We start from the raw sequence: 16,773 nt of genomic DNA on the forward strand, positions 1-16,773 counted from the left end.
GTGTATATGTTCAAAACAACCAATTAAAAATTCTTTACTGTTTGCATTAGTAAGTTTGAAAATTAAGGAACCTTCACAAAAGAGGTTAGCAAACATTTGTGCAGAAGAATGGTTTAGACTCTGGGGAAATATTGACTATGGTTGGGTCAGGAGGATAGGAGAGGAAGAATCTGAACAACACACAAGGGAAGGACACTACAGGTCTGGTATATAAAGTCAGCAAGGGAGAGAGAGACAGGAGCATGGCTTGCTCAACAAACTATCGTTGATACACACAGTGAACAGAGGTGACAGGAAAAATGAGGAAAAGAGGTGGATAGGGTCATCAGATTTAATTCTGGGAGCCTTTAATACTTTTGTAAAGATATTTAACTTTGGTAGAGAGATAAATGGTAGCCACTAACAGTAAGAAGTAACATGGCAAGATTTATATTTCAAATTTACTCTTTGGAGGAAAACTAAAATTAGATGGGAAGATGTTTTAAATGTTCCTGCAAGAAATTGCAAGATATTGTGGTTCTGGATAAGAGAATATTAGCAAGGAAATGGATTCAAGATATAAGAATAAATGTCAGAGAGAATCAGTGAACAGGTAGATGTGGGGCCAAAAAAAAAAAGTGAGGGCGTTAGGATGTGATGATTAGGTGGTGGTTGAAAGTGTGAGATAGGGTTTCTTAATCCAGTCAAGGCCCTGAGTCAGGACACACTTTTTCTTGGACAATGAAAAAAATGAGCCACTGTGATCCAGTGGGCAGGTGATCAGAGTCCTTGGCTCTCCACATGAGGAGTTTTCCAGTACAATTTCTTGTGCATGTGTCCATTATGACTCTCTTACTGAATAAGTGTTTTCAAATAGCTTACCATAGTTAAGTACTTATTTGCTTGCTTTCCCCCGCAATGTCCCCTGTTTCCAATTTCCTATTTCAATTTCTCATTATTAGTGTATGCCAACTGATTGCTTTGTGTCTAGACTTTAACTTCACTGTCGTTTATTTCAAATCAGATTTCCTGGATACATTTCTAGATGCTCATTGTGAACATCAGGAACTATAGCAAGCTTCACCTACCTCCATCAGCTGCTAATTTCTGGGTGGAGACCAGTGGAGCATTTAGAGTTCTCTATTGCCTATAGGACTGTGATCTGGGCTGCTAACTCTTTCCTAAAGTATTTCATTTCTTCTATGCCTGTGAGTTAGCCCACACTATACTGCTCTCATATCCTTAGACCCTCCCTTACAGAGCTTCCCCTGATGGAGAAGATTTCTGGAGGATCAGTGATTGTTTCGGTAAAGGGTTCTCCTCTCCAAGTATCCTCCGCCAGGGAAGGAGGAGAAAAAAATTCACACACATTAACCAGTGTAACAAAGAAAAATTTAACCTACCCAAATTTGATCTAATCCATGTTACTCCACACTGGGAAGATTAATGACAATTAAATTGTTCAGAAAAGAGTGTTCTTGCAATATTTTATTTCTGGTTGGAATTTGTAAAGACATGAAACATAACACTTAGGATTAGGACTGAGGGCCTCTCTCTACATTCAGGATCAGAAATCAATTTCTCTTTTATGCTTTGTATGTATTTTTTTTTCTGGTTGTGTCTCCCAAGAACTTGAATTCAGTAAGCTATATGATATATTTTTATTTTATATATATATATATATATTTATAAAATAGCAACAAGTTGTTGCTATAAATAAAGATGTCTCAGCAACTCATACCTGTGAAAATTAAATGAGGGCTATGCCACCATTTTTAAAAATCAGCGTTTTTACCAGCGACGGGACTATCACACAGTAGACAATAAACAGTAAAAGCAAAACCTTGAGAAAGCACTTTTGCTGTCCTCCTGGCTGCAGAAGTAGAAAGGCTGATTTTCTTCGATAAGTGGCCACTTCTCTATGCTCAAGGGACACTTTAATACAAGAGGGCGAGCAGTTCCAGAGAGACAGAACTTGTGCTCTAACTTTGGAGATCAGTCTTTCTAATGGCGCAGCAAATTGCAGTAGTTAAGAATTCTGGAATTAGAACTGGGGGCTTTAAATCCCAGCTCAACCGCTTACTAGATTTGTGACCTTAGGCAAGATAGTGAACCTTTAAAACAATTGTAAAATGTAAATAATGACTTTGCTTTCAAGTGCTTTGTAAAGAGGAAGAACATTCAGGAGTAACAGACAGTTAGTGAGGGCTTACCTCATAGGAATGTACAATATATGGTAGAGTTATCTTTGATAATTCACTTACTATGGGAAAGTCTGGGACTCCTGAAGTAAAAACAAGTGGGATAAAAAAAGCGCAAGAAAAATTTTGTAGAAAAACTGAGGTTATGAATCTGTACATGAACAAAAGATGAAAGAGGATAGTACACAAGCAGTTTAGGTTTGTAAGAATTTACAGCAAAACACGACACCTTAGAAATGTTACTTTAATAATTGGACTTGGGCTGCTTGCAGAGGGAGAGTGGTTAACTTTGGTTCCAGAAATGCATAACATTGGTGTGAAACAACATAAAATAGGACAGCGGATTAAATAAAACAGAACTGAGATATGGGATGATATATCAATGTAGTCAGGTCAAAAAGAGACCAACAATTTCTTAGAAAGGAACAGATTGGTGATTAGGGGCATGGATACTAAAACCAGATGGCCTGGGCCCAAATCCGGACTGGGAATTACGTGGCCATGTGCCTCATGCTGTCTGGCCCTCAATTAATCCATCGTGTACAGACTGGTTAATAACAATGCCTACCTCCTTTAGCATTGTGTGGAGTTTAATGTCAAAAGAAATAAGCACTAGATTCATGCTTCTGTGACAAATAATATCAACAGAGCAACATCAAAATGGGGGCATGGCTCCACCCCAGAGGAACTGCTTTGCAGTCTTAGTCCTCAGAGCTTTGGAATGGTAACAGTGGCAAAATAAGCTTGGGGCTAGGTCTAAAGCAGCATTGCATTCCAAACAATTGCTTGCAAAGCTAACAGGAAGCAGACATTATGACTATAAGACTGAATATTAAAAACATTCTTTAGAATTATATCACTACATCAGTTTATCTTCACCTATAGAAATTCCTTTTTTTCTACTCATAAATATCCTTTGACTTTAGCTCTTAACCCTGCAAGGTCACAGCTGATCTGAGAGATACGAACCCGATGAACTAATTGTAAGATCGGTGTCATCTCTAAATGCCAAGACCATGTGATTATGACTGGAGAAAGATGGTGGCTGCCTAATGCTGAACCTCCCCTGCACTGCCCCTAAAAACTATGTAAATAAACAAGAATGAAAATAAAACCAGTCAGGACCTATGGCTTCAGAACACTATGCTACGATTTGTCTATAACCAGTGAAAAGAAAGAGCTACCTTCCTGACTATGAATATTGAGCACAGGATGGTAAGCTTAAGAAGGTCTGTGGGGAAAAAAAAGGTCTGTTGAAAATAGAGTAAAAGAACAACAAGGAAATAAGCAAAGCACAAATAGATTCACCCCCATAAAGAGAAAGTTAAATATTAATTGCCAAAGTGCTAAACATAGTACTGGGACTCAGTAGTTCATAGCACGAGATAAATGGAGGGAACTTAAAGTATGTGGAACTAGGAGAAGCAGTCTCGGAAAGCATTAATTACAAGGCAGATACACATATATAGTGAAATGATAGTACTCATTGGAAATGAGACAGTGAAGAGAAATCATGAAAAATACAGAAAAATACAGAAAAAGAAATAAAGAATCCCAAAGACTGTAATCCATTTTGAATTCATTCTTATGTGTGGTGTAAGAAGGTGCTTTAGTTTAATTTTTCTGCATGTATCTGTCCAATTTTACCAACCAAAACCATAAAAATCTTGGGAGAAAACAGAGGCAGCAAAATCTCAGACATAGCTCATAGCAATATTTTATCAGATACAACTCCTTGGCAAGGGAAACAAAAGAAAAAAGAATAAACAAATGGAACTATATCAAACTAAAAAGTTTTTGTACAGCAAAGGAAAACATCAACAAAATAAAGACAACACACAGAACTGGAGAACATATTAGCCAACACATCTGATAAGGGGTTAATATACAAAATTTATGAAGAATTTAAAAACTCAACACAAGAAAAAGAAAGGAAAGAAACAAATAACCCAATTAAAAAATGGGCAAAGGACCTGGACAGGCACCTCTCCAAAGAGGACATATAGATGGTCAATAGACATATGAAAAGATGTTTAGTGACACTAGCCATCAGAGAGATGCAAATTAAAACCACAATAAGATCCCACTTCACACCAGTCAGAATGGCCATCATAAACAAATCAACAAACAACAAGTGATGGCAAGGTTGTAGAGAAATGGGAACCCTAGTGTACTGTGGGTGGGAATGCAGAGCAGTGCAGCCACTGTGGAAAATAGTATGGAATTTCCTCAAAAAACTAAAAATGGAACTGCCTTTTAACCCGTAATTCCATTGCCTTGATTATACCCTAAGAATCCTGAATCACCAATTCAAAAGAACCTATGCACCCAATGTTTATACCAGCATTATTTACAATCACCAATATGTGGAAGCAGCCCAAGTGTTCATCAGGACATGAGCAGATAAAACAACTATGGGACATTTACACAATGGAATACTACTTGCCTATAAAAGAAGAAGAAAATTTTACCCTTTTTGATAAAATGGATAGTATGGATAGACCTTTGAGATAGTATGGATAGACCTGGAGAACATTATGATAATTGAAAGAAGCTAGGCAGAGAAAGACAAATACCTCACTATTTCACTCATATGTAGAATCTAATGAACAAACTGAATTAACAAGCAAAATAAAGACAGATTCATAAATATAGAGCAGGATGACAGCTGAGGGGGTGGGTAGGGGATGGAGGAATTGAGAAAAAAAGGAAAAAGGACTCATAGACATGGACAACGGTGTGGTGATTGCAGGGGGGAGGTGGTATGAGGAGTAATAAAAATACAATAAAATTTATTAAATAAAAACAAACAAACAAAAAAAGAATCCCAAAGAGACAAGAGAGAAACAAGACCTGTCAGCCCTTCTCTTACCCCCACCAACACCATCCCATAAAAAAAAAAAAAACAACAACAAACAAAACTATAAAGAGAACAGAAGAGAGCATTTTCAAACTAGGAATGCTGCCCATAAAATGAACAAAAATAGGAAAAAGCAAACATATCTACACAAAAATATTGTGATAAATCAGAAACAGGAATTAACACATTCCAGATGATAAAAATTTTCACCTGAAAACAACCATGGAGTTGAACAAAATGATAATACAACTCTCCAGACTAAAGTAACTATATTCAGAGAACCAACTAGGGGGATTAAAAACCTCCTTGAATCAGAAACATAAATAGTAGAACTAAAAATAGACATAAAACAGGTTATAATGAAACAAAAGTTAATTTAACGCAGGAAAGAAATAGAAGAAAATAATAAAATTATACTAGAAGTGAACATAAATCAGAAGGTACCTGGGGAGAAAGATTAAAATGAATATTTTAGAAAGGACATTAAAGAAAAACAGTAAAAAGTAAAACCCAGGTCCATGACAATGAGAGAAAAAACTGAAATGGATCAGAGATAAAGTAGGTGAAATGGAAGACAGGCAAGTAGCATGAGTTAATTTAGTGTCCCTTAAGCAGAAAATCAAAACAGTAGAATCAAATTAATATTTCCATTTATATAACCAAAGAAAATTTCCAGAGGTAAAAGTGGCAAGTCTAGACTCGAGAGGACCTACTGGGTGCCAGAGAAAGGTGAGGAAAATTCTAATTAATTTGTTAAACAGAAGAATATCCTTCAAGGACTCCAAGTAATAAGTTGAAATGACTCACAAAGACATAAGAATTAGAAGCATAATTTTCAAAACAACATGCAAAGTAAAGCAACAGTGAAGAAGTATTTTCAAGAAAGTTAATGGAACAGAATACTCAACTAAACTGTCTTTCAAGTAAAAAAGAAAACTAAAGCTATAGAAAAATACCCTTGAACATGAAAAACTCACAGAATATTGTATGTATGTGCTTCTAATGAATTTACTAGGGGAGGAGCTTTGTCTAACCAAGACATAATTAAGAATATTTTGGCCAAAAAATGATTCTTTAGAAATTCTATTTTTAGAATTCAGATTAAAATAAGAGTGGGGTCATAGATAAAATAATGATATATTATTATATTTTCTGCCAAAGTAGAGACCAACCAAAAATCATTTAAACATTTAGGGGATGAATAATTTGAGCTTTCAAGAAAGCAAGACAGTCTTGTTACCTTTGAACCTAAAGTATTGTGAAGTCAAAGCAGTTACATCCATCCACCTTGATACCCTTCACAACCCCTTGTCCTCTTATTGTAAATTTTCTGAGCATCCTTGTTTTCAAATTGAGAGAAAATTTAAACCATCAAGTATGAAAATCCACACTTTCTTGATTCGTCCCTCCTCCCCAAACCTATAAATCTATCGGCATTCAAACCCATCATTACACATTTATGAGTGATATCAGGAATCATGTCTATTCCTATGCATGACTACTCAACGTCTATGTCCACGATATCGTGTCTAACAATTTCCCCAGAGACACTTTGGTGCATTGTTGAGTTTCCAGTCACCTAATTACCACCATATCTACCAAGAGTTCTACTTAAGATATGTAACACATCTCTGACTTGTGGAGTTCATTCTATAACATACTAACATACATTATAAACACTACATTATAGCTGGTAGTAACTACTTGTTCCTCAAATCTTCCCATGAGACCCTCCTATTTTATGCAACTGCACTCCCAAATAAAGAGCCCAGATCTATTTCTTGAGTTCAGTTGCATATTGACAGCCAATTTGATGTCTCACAGTGAAATTATATGCAACAAGCCTAAACCTATTTTATTTTTCTACTTTCACATCTGATCTTCCTTCCCAATATTATATTTCCTTAATGTAACTGCTGTTCACCTCATCACTCAAGTAGAAAAGCTGGGCACAAACTTTAGTTATCCCCTGTACTTTATTCAACACAACTCTTACCACATCTGTTCGGATTCTAGCAACTGCCAATTTTGTCTCTAGATTCTCCTGCCTTCTTACAACCTTGACTGCCATTGTATCTTAGGTTTGGGCTCATCTCCTTTGTGGATGATTAAAATAGATTCTTGGTTCACTTTTTTCCTCTTTAATTCCCCTTCTATAAAAATTTCAAAACAGTATTATCCAAATAGTCACAGGTTACTGTAGACTGCTGAAATCGCTTCCTAGACTCCCACATGCTAGTCTCCTCTGTGGGTGTTCCTTCCTTGTCACCATTAAGCTGCGGAAATATTAACTACTTGTAGTTGACTCCTTTGAACCAGGCCTTTCATCATTCTATATCTTTGCCCATGTGCTTTACAGACTGTCCAGGATCCACCCCTTCCATCTCCACCCTTGCTGACCTGATACCACCTCCTGTCTGGAGCCCGTCCTGATGCTTTGTCCCCTGTCAAATCAATTACTCTCCCCTCTGTGTTACCACTGCAATTAGTCCAAGCTTCTATTATTGCATGCACCACAATGTACTTTTATTTATGTCTATGCCTTGTCTGAAAAGGCAGGGGCTGCCTTAAAATAAGAGCTCCTGTCCACATCACCTCGCAGTGTAGGTCCACACATGGTATTTGTGTGATGCATGAATGAATGAGTTATAATTTGAAGTATCACTGTGTTAAGGATTCATCCTTTTGAATCCCTTACTTTTTACTTATATATTAAGAATGATTTATAAATTAGCTTTTTCTCAGATAAATGGAAACCAAGTGTTCTTTATATTTAAATCATATTTAAATATTTTGAATAAATATATTTAAATATTTGCATAGATTTTTCCCCCACTATAGACTAGTTGGAAGCAAGCAAAATACACGTATGAGTATTCAAAATTGAGTGGGTCTTGAAGTTCCGTGGTTACTTAAATTTGGCTCTGGTGAACTGAAATTGTGTGCACACATGGAGATTAAATTAGATCACATAATTACAACTTGTAGCACGACGTTTGGTGTATAGTAGGTGTGCAAACAATGTTAGTTACCATCTCTTACAGACAGTTCTAAGTGAGCCACACATGGAGAGAGCAGGCTTTCAGAGGTCAGCTTACCTTTGAGAGGCATAGAGCCCGATTTCCAATTCAAATTGGCTCCTCACTTTAACTAGATGTATCAGGGTGATCACATCTTAAGTTATATAAATGTCTAGTCACTGGGAGTACACCTGAAACTAATATAATATTGGCTGCCAACTGTCACTGACAATTATTTAGAATGTGGGAGACACAACAGCAGCACCAGCTGAGTTTCCTCAGTGACCACACCCTGCTCATGTACGCTGTCAAAGGGAGAGCACTGGACACCATCAAGTAGGGCCCTCACCCATTGGGACTATTCTTTTATGATCCTTACATTTTTCTCCACTATCGATTCATATTTTTTTAGTTTTTATTGTCTCTATACATTGCCCTGCCCCCCCCAAAATAAATAAACAAACCATCAGCTTATAGATATAAACATTAAAATTAGCTACGATTTAGGTGCTTAGAATTTGAATTGTTTAGAAAGACATAATTTTTTTTGTGTGTGTGTGAAGTAATGTTTCTGTTCTTTAATTTTATTTATTTATTTTTTAAGATTTTATTTATTTATTTTTAGAATGGGAAGGGAGGGAGATAGAGAGAGAGAGAAACATCAATGTGCGGTTGCTGGGGGTTATAGCCTGCAACCCAGGCATGTACCCTGGCTGGGAATCGAACCTGCAACACTTAGGTTTGCAGCCTGTGCTCAATCCACTGAGCTACACCAGCCAGGGCTGAAAGACATAATTTCTTTTGTTTTTTCTTTTGGTATGTTGGTATCCAAATCTTATAGCTAGCTTTCCAAATCTCGTTGTTACAGGTTTACTTCCACGGTGTCTTGAAACTTTCTGTTTTGTTTCTTCTTCTTCTTTTGTTTCTTGTTCTGTTTGGACCTTCTTCTATCTTCAGATCTAAAGGTGATGGGAGAATTGCCTTAAAACACACTGTGAACAACAGACTTGAAGTGGTGTGAGTTTGACCAAAAGTCCAATTATATATTCCTGAATGAACATTTAAATAAGTTTTAAAAATTATGCTTTGGTTTTAAAGCCATGGATATTATATTGTTTTATTATACTTCCTTCAGAAGTCTTTGTTTTTTAATTCTCTATCTTGGTTGTTTGAGAAATACCCCCTTGGGTAAGTATTTTTAGTTGTTTCACTGGTGTAAAAACTGATGACAGGAATATAAACTAATTAATCTCATCTTACTTTTTTATTTCTCTTACAAAATTATTTTGGGAAAGGACCCTAGACACAACTATGGCTCCAGATCTGATGATTTGGCATGTACGTGGCCTTTGCACATGTATTGGTATTTAATTTTGCCATTTTAAGCTTTAAGCATCAGATTTCCCAATGGTTATACACCTTTTCTGACCACAACTTGAAGATGCAGTGTCACAAAATAAAAGACATACAAATATAATGATCACATAACATCTTTGTGAATATGTGTAAAAATTCACAAAACTTTCCCAGGCTTTGTCAGACTCTTTGCTTAAGTAGAAGCAAGATGAGATTTCTCTTCCCACATAACTTCACAGCACACAAACCATGAACAGAAAATAGTCATGCTTAAGATAAATAGATACTGGCTGTCAATGTAATTCTCTATTTTATATTCTGTTACTTTGTATGTGTTGTTTATATTTTCATTATTGTATGGTCACTTCATCTACTTCAGAATGCCCATCTAATATATCTAATAGCTTCATGTGCAGAGGATGCTTAATAAATGTTGGCTGTTCATGATGTTTATGGACCATAACATTTGCCAGCATATACTGACAATATGGTTATTTCAAAAAGGATAAACCAAGGTATTTACAAAAAAGCTCTTTTAACCTAAGTGTGTAATGTTCTTCAAAGTAACAGAGGGAAAAAAAAGATTTTCTTCTACATTAGCAATTGCTTTGAATGTGCCCTGACTTGGTGACTACTGTACTGAGTTTCACAACTGAATTAGGATAAAGAGATAGAATGTTTCTACCTCCTTATTACCACCAGGGATATATCCAGCAGAAAATAGCATTATTATTATTTTGAGTGATGTTTTGCAAGACAATCTGAGTCAAAGTTACTTCTTTGAAATAAACTTAATGTAGTCTGAAATACAGTGAAAGCTACAATCAACATGAATGACAGTTTGGGGTACTGGACAGAATATGCTGTGGACTGATGCCCTCACAGAGTCGTTTTTCTGCTTCTTTCTTCCTAGCCTGGCACCATGCCATGGTAACCGAGTGGCAGAGTAAGCCAGAAAACTGTGTTAACAGATCAATGTGAGCAATAACCTGAAGCTTTCAAATATTATACTTCTATAAACATAAAGTAGTATCATTTTACAAATGGTCTTTAGGAGTACTATTAAGTTTTGTTTTGTAAATTTTATTTTTTAAATCAATACACTTGTTTTTAAGAGAAATTTTAGATTGATAGTAAAACTGAGTAGAAAATACAGAGAGTCCCTAGATGCTCTTTTCTCACACACACACACACACACACACACACACACACACTCCCTCCGTCTTGACATCCTGCACTAGAGTAGAACATTTGTTACAATCAACGAATCTACATTGACTCATCATCCCCCAATGTCTTTGGTTTACATTAGGGCTCACTCTTCATGGTGTACATTTTGTGGGTTCTGACAATTACATAATGGCATGTATTCACCACTATAGTATACAGATTAGATTTACTGCCCTAAAAATCTTCTTGCTTTGCCTAAGAATCCCTCCCCCCTCCTTAATTCCTAGCAACGAGTGATCTTTCTACTGTCTTCATAGCTTACTCTTTCCCAGGATGTCACATAGTTGGAATACTGTATGCAGCTTTTTTACATTATTTTCATTCACTTAGCAATATGCATTTAAGTTTCTTCCATGTGTTTTCATGGTTTGATAGCTTGTTTCTTTTTAACACTAAATAATATTCCATCATCTGGATGGAACACAGTTTTTTTGTTTTTTTTTTTTTAGATTTTATTTATTTATTTTTAGAGAGGTGAAGTGAAGGAGAAAGAAAGGAAGAAAAAGATCAATGTGTGGTTACCTCTCACACGCCCCCTACTGGGGACCTGGACTGCAACCCATGTGCCCTGACTGGGAATCGAACTGGTGACCCTTTGGTTTGCAGGCCCGCATTCAATCCACTGAGCTACACCAGCTAGGGCTGGACCACAGTTTATTTATGTGTTCAACTACTGGAGAACATCTTGGCTGCTGCAAGTCTTGGTAATTACGAATAAAGCTACTATAAATATACATGTGCAGGATTTGTATGGCTATACATTTTCAGTTATTTGGGTAAATACTAAAGAAGTATGATTGCTGGATCATACAGTCAGAATATAGTTAGTTTCGTAAAAAACTGCTGGCTGTCTTCCAAAGTGACTCTACCTTTTCCATTCCCACCAATAATGAATGAATGAATGAATGAATTCCTGTTGCTTCACATCCTCATCAACATTTGGTGTTGTCCTCATTTTGGATTCTGGCCATTGTAATAGGTATGTAAGAGTATTTCATTGTTTTGATTTGAAGTTCATTAATGGCATATGATGTTAAACATCTTTTCATATGTTTACCTGCCATGTATATGTCTTCTGGTGAGGTGTCTGTTCATGTCTTTTACCCATTTGTTAAATTTGATTTGTTCATTTATTTATTGAATTTTAAGAACTCTTTGTACATTTTGAAAACAGTTCATTATCAGGTATATGTTTTGCAAATATTTCCCACCATTCTGCTCATTCTCTTTACATAGTCTTTTGCAAAGCAGAAGATTTTAATTTTAATGAAGCCTAGCTTATTAATTTCTTCTTTCATGGAATGTACCTTTGGTGTTATATCTAAATATTCATACCATACTCAAAGTCATCCAGGATTTTTCCTATAGTATCTTCTAGGAGGAGGGGTATAATTCCACATTACACATCTGGCCAATGATTTTACTTGTACAGTTCTGCACTATAGATTCAGGTCTATGACACATTTTGAGTTAATTTTTATGAGGGGTGTACAGCCTATGGCTTGATTTATTTTATGTATATGGATGTCAGTTGTTCCAGCACCATTTGTTAAAGAGACTACCTTTGATCCACTGTATCGGCTGTGTTCCTTCACACAGTTTAGTTGATTATATTTATGTGGATTTGTTTCTCGTCTTTCTGTTCTGTGCTGTTGATCTATTTGTTCATGTTTGATTCTTGTATGTGCCCTGACTGAGGAACTTTGCAACCTTGCATTATACGGACAATGCTCTAACTCACTGATCTACCCAGCCAGGACCAACACATATTCAAAATAAAGAAATATGTGTCTGAATGAATTAAACTGAAATATAGACATTCACTTTTTTACAAGTTGAGAGAATTAAACAACAAAGAGATGGCAAGTGTGTTAATCAGGATTCATTTAGTTATAAGTGACAGAAGTAGAATTCCCCACAGCTTAAACAAGGATAAGTTTATAGCCTCACACAATTGGAAAACCAAGGCATAGTGTTCCCTTTAGGCATTCAGGGTTTCAATTATGTCCACAGTACAGTGTTTCATTCTTCCATCTGTTGGTTCTGCCTTGTCTCTGTTGACAAGTTTCTGACACAAGGTAACAAAAGTTGGCCTTTTTTGGCACCAAGTTAAATGGCTCTTAAGAGTTTACAAGCTCAGAAAAAAAGATGTGTTTTCACTCAGAATCTATATCAATTCCCCCTCCTGAAATGACAAGTGTATCAAGGGAGTTTTGATTTGTCCAACCCAAACCTTAGAGCCATACTGAATTAGAAGAGGTCAGGCTCACCGAAGCTGAGGGAGAGCAATTACTCAAAGAAAGTGGAGTGATTTCTGAGTGGGCAAAAGAGCAGGTGAAGACAAAGAGACAGGAAAAGTTACTCCTTGAAATTAATATGTGCTATAAACATAGCATCTGGAAAGATATCTTTATTATTTTTCAGAAAGTGGTTTTTATAAAACTAAGTATATGTGTCAATATATTTGAAAATTATTACTATGGCTTAGGACATTTTGTAACAAAATTAAATGACCAACATTAATACAAGAAGAGTTTTGAAGAGACTTATAACCACTGGGGGAAAAAATAAAATTCGCTAAGTATTTACATTTAAGGTAAAATTACCAAATGGTTTTATAGCTAGGGCCTCTCTTCCTCTCAAAGACCTGTAACTTTTATGCTATTCAAAGTATTCCAGAGCATTGAACTACTTTCTTAGTCATTCTTTGAAACCACAATAATCCTAAAACCCAACTTTTACGAAACTAGCATAAAAAGAAACTCTAGTGCTTGGTCAAAAAAGGTGAAGGGATAAAGAAGTACAACCTGGCAATTACAAAATAGTTGCAGGGATGTAAAGTACAGTACAGAGAATATGGTTAATAATATTATAATGACTATGTATGGCACCAGGTGGATACCAGAGGGAAGGGGAGGGGGGAGTTAATAAAGCAAAAATAGTCAAATATATGGTGACAGAAGATGTGACTCTGGTGGCCGGCATACAACGCAATATACAGATGTTGTAGCATAGAATTGTATATTTGAAGCCTATATGATTTTATTAATCAATGTTGCCCCAATAAATTTCATTTAAAAAAACAAACACTGTCTCAGGCAATTTGCAAAACACTATTTAAGGATTACAATGAATTGTTTTAAAAAACACCCTGACTGGTGTGACAAAGTTGGTTGGGCAACATCCTGCAATGCAAAAGGCCATGGGTTCAACTCCTGGTCAGTGCACATGCATGGGTTGTGGGTCCAGTCCCCAGTTGGGGCATGTGCAAGAGGCAACCAATAGATGTTTCTGTCTCACAGAGATGTTTCTTTCCCTCTCTCTCTGTCCTCCCTCAATAAAAATAAATAAAATCCTAAGATAATATGTTATAAAAAACAAAATCTAAGTTATATAATTTAGTCACTACCTTTAAATTTAAAAAGAATCTATATAATAAAATATGTTTAATTTACAGGAGAGCTACATTTAAAACTATGTCATACAAAATCTACAGGTGACAAAAAAAAAGAAGTTATCTTTAGATCAGAACTGGAAAGCTATTTTAGCAGGTGTTCCATTTAGAACCAACACACTACTTAACAGAGAGCATGATAATTATGAAAATTATTTTTAGTAGGCTAAGTTGCTGAAACTATCTGCACATCAAAATCTGAAACTTCTCAAAATGAATTCTGCCTTAACTTTGAGTTCAGCTTTTAAATAATGGAGAATGTAAAAATGAGCTTTTCATTGTAGAAAAAAAATTCATGCTAAAAAAACTTTTGAGGACATATTTTATCCTATATTACATTATGTGATTTAGGTTAAACCATTTGTTCAGCTTTATTGCACAGTCATTAATCACCAACAGTGACAAAAAGGGGGTTGCTGTTGGAACAATAAAGATGAATATGACATTGCCATCTAGTTATGGGTTATGTAATATACGAGGGGGACCCAATACAATGAAATTTTTTTCTGGAGGATGGGTAAGTGTTCTAGGGACCCGTCTGTATCAGTTTCCCAGCTGGCATTGTTGTGAGGGGCTGTGTTTGGTTTCAGTGAGTTTTTTCTTGAAGACTCTTTTAACCTGTTTGCCCATTTCACGAGGGGTGATTTATGAGCGCACCTGCCCACACCACGCTGAGTGTCCAGCAGTTTTTGATCAAAAACCACAGGACCCCTGTGCTCCCGCTCCTTATTCAATGGATCTCACCCTGAGTGACTTTATTTTTGTTTGTCCGCCTGGATGAAAAAAATCCTCAAAAGAAAATGCTTTGTGGATGTGGAAGAGGCAAAACAACAACAACAAAATGGCAAAAGCACTAAAATGCATTAAAATCAACAAGTTCAAAAACTGTTTTGAGCAGTGGGGGAAAAGTTCTCAATAAGTATATTGCATCAAATAAAGAGTAATTTGAGGGTGACTGAAGTTTAAACATATAAGAACAAATGCACAACTTTTTAATAAATAAATTCAATGTTGGGGTCCCCACTCATCTATAATGGGAGGTTTTATAAAACTGAAGTGTCATTTTGTAGTAGGTGGGATTATGGAAAACTCCAGAGAAGAAAACATATTTGAACTTTCTCTTGAAGGGGGAGTAATGTGCTGTTGAATTCAAATTAGAACAGGGATTCAGGCAGAATTTACTGAATGCCCAGAGGAGAAGTGTGAAACGGCTTGTTGGGTTCAGAAAATTATGAATAATTGGATAAAAAATCGATTGTGTGGAGGAAGACAAAAACAGTGTGAAGAAAGCTGAAAGATAAGATCCAGGGAGGGTTCCGACTCTAACTCCAGACAATGAAAAGTTACGGAGAGTAAAATCGTAATAGAATGACCTTTTTGCTGCTTGGAGAGCACCATTAGCAGTGTGGCGGTTAGATTGGAATGAGCAGAATGCAGTGAGGGAGGATCAGGGCATTATTCACTGAGAATCAAATATCTCATCTTTGAGGACATTTGTGTCTGAATAGTTGGGTACATTTTCCTCAGTCACTGTATTATGATCTTCCTGAGAGAGATGATACCTGGCTGTTCCTTCTGCATTCAACAACTCATTCTGTAGTTGGCACATGAACAGATCCTTAGGAAATATTTTTCTGAGTTAGTCTTATTGAACACTGACAAAAAGAAAACAAAATCATGCTAATTTTTGTGCTATTTTGCAATGGTACTTTTAGCTCTTGAGCTACAGAGGAGTGAAGAGCTTTGTAAATACCAAGAGACTCTCCTGCTGCTCCAACCTGTTCATGAGCTTTAGTGACTGTGTTCTCTGTTGAAGCACTGCCATTGATGATGAATACAGTTTCTACCGTTTGAATGACTAGGTTTTCTGGCAGCTAACCTTCATAGGGCAAAGAAAATAACAAAACCAAGAGGAATATAAGGATGCCAGGTTCAATTAACCATTTAGAGGGGAAACAAATAAGAAAAAAAGAAAAATCAAGATGTAGATACTTTCAACATAAGCTGACCACTCTTTAAATTCTGTAACATTATTTCATTTGCTGAGGATAGACGTGGATTTTAAATGAAAGAGAAGTATATTTTAAATTATAATCAGGCTAACCTTTTTACTTTTTTAAACTGACATTTATATAGATTTTATGGACTATTCAAATTAATATAGTGCCAAATTTAGTTACAAGTTAAACACACAGATTGCATATGTCCGGTTTCCTTGACAACATCAAGCATTCATTTCCATGTGTCCGGATACAAAGGCATGACAAGCCAATGTTTAAAGAAGGAAACTCTGAGTAAAAATTATAATTATGCAAGTGGGAGAATTTTGCATAGCCATTGTTTAAATGATAAGCTAGAGAATAATAATCTTTACCACAAAAGAAATAATAAATTCAAGCAACATAATGTTCTGATGAGCTCTTTTACATTTCCATCCTTTAAAGCACGGGTTTTAATGGAATTTGTCAACATTTACATATTTCTTCAGTCATAATTCCAAATTAGCATTTCTAATATGCACATTGTGTATATATATCCATTGTTTCTAACTTTAACCAAGGTTCATCGTGTTCAAGGTATTCATGATTTCACACTGCTTGCATCTATCTCTTATAAATGGAACTAGAACAGAAGATTTTGTTACACACATGTAATTAATCATCAAGCTTTCAC

General features: G+C 35.9%; 1 protein-coding gene across 3 annotated transcripts in view; it reads right to left on the minus strand.

Moving 5' to 3' along the window:
• Nucleotides 1–16,773, minus strand: part of CSMD3 (CUB and Sushi multiple domains 3) — an 891,194-nt gene that overhangs the window by 404,720 nt on the left and 469,701 nt on the right. The window lies entirely within an intron of this gene.

The sequence above is a fragment of the Phyllostomus hastatus genome, unplaced genomic scaffold, assembly GCF_019186645.2.
Source record: "Phyllostomus hastatus isolate PE091 unplaced genomic scaffold, TTU_PhHast_1.1 phas_scaffold_21, whole genome shotgun sequence".
In the NCBI taxonomy this organism is placed as follows: Eukaryota; Metazoa; Chordata; class Mammalia; order Chiroptera; family Phyllostomidae; genus Phyllostomus; species Phyllostomus hastatus.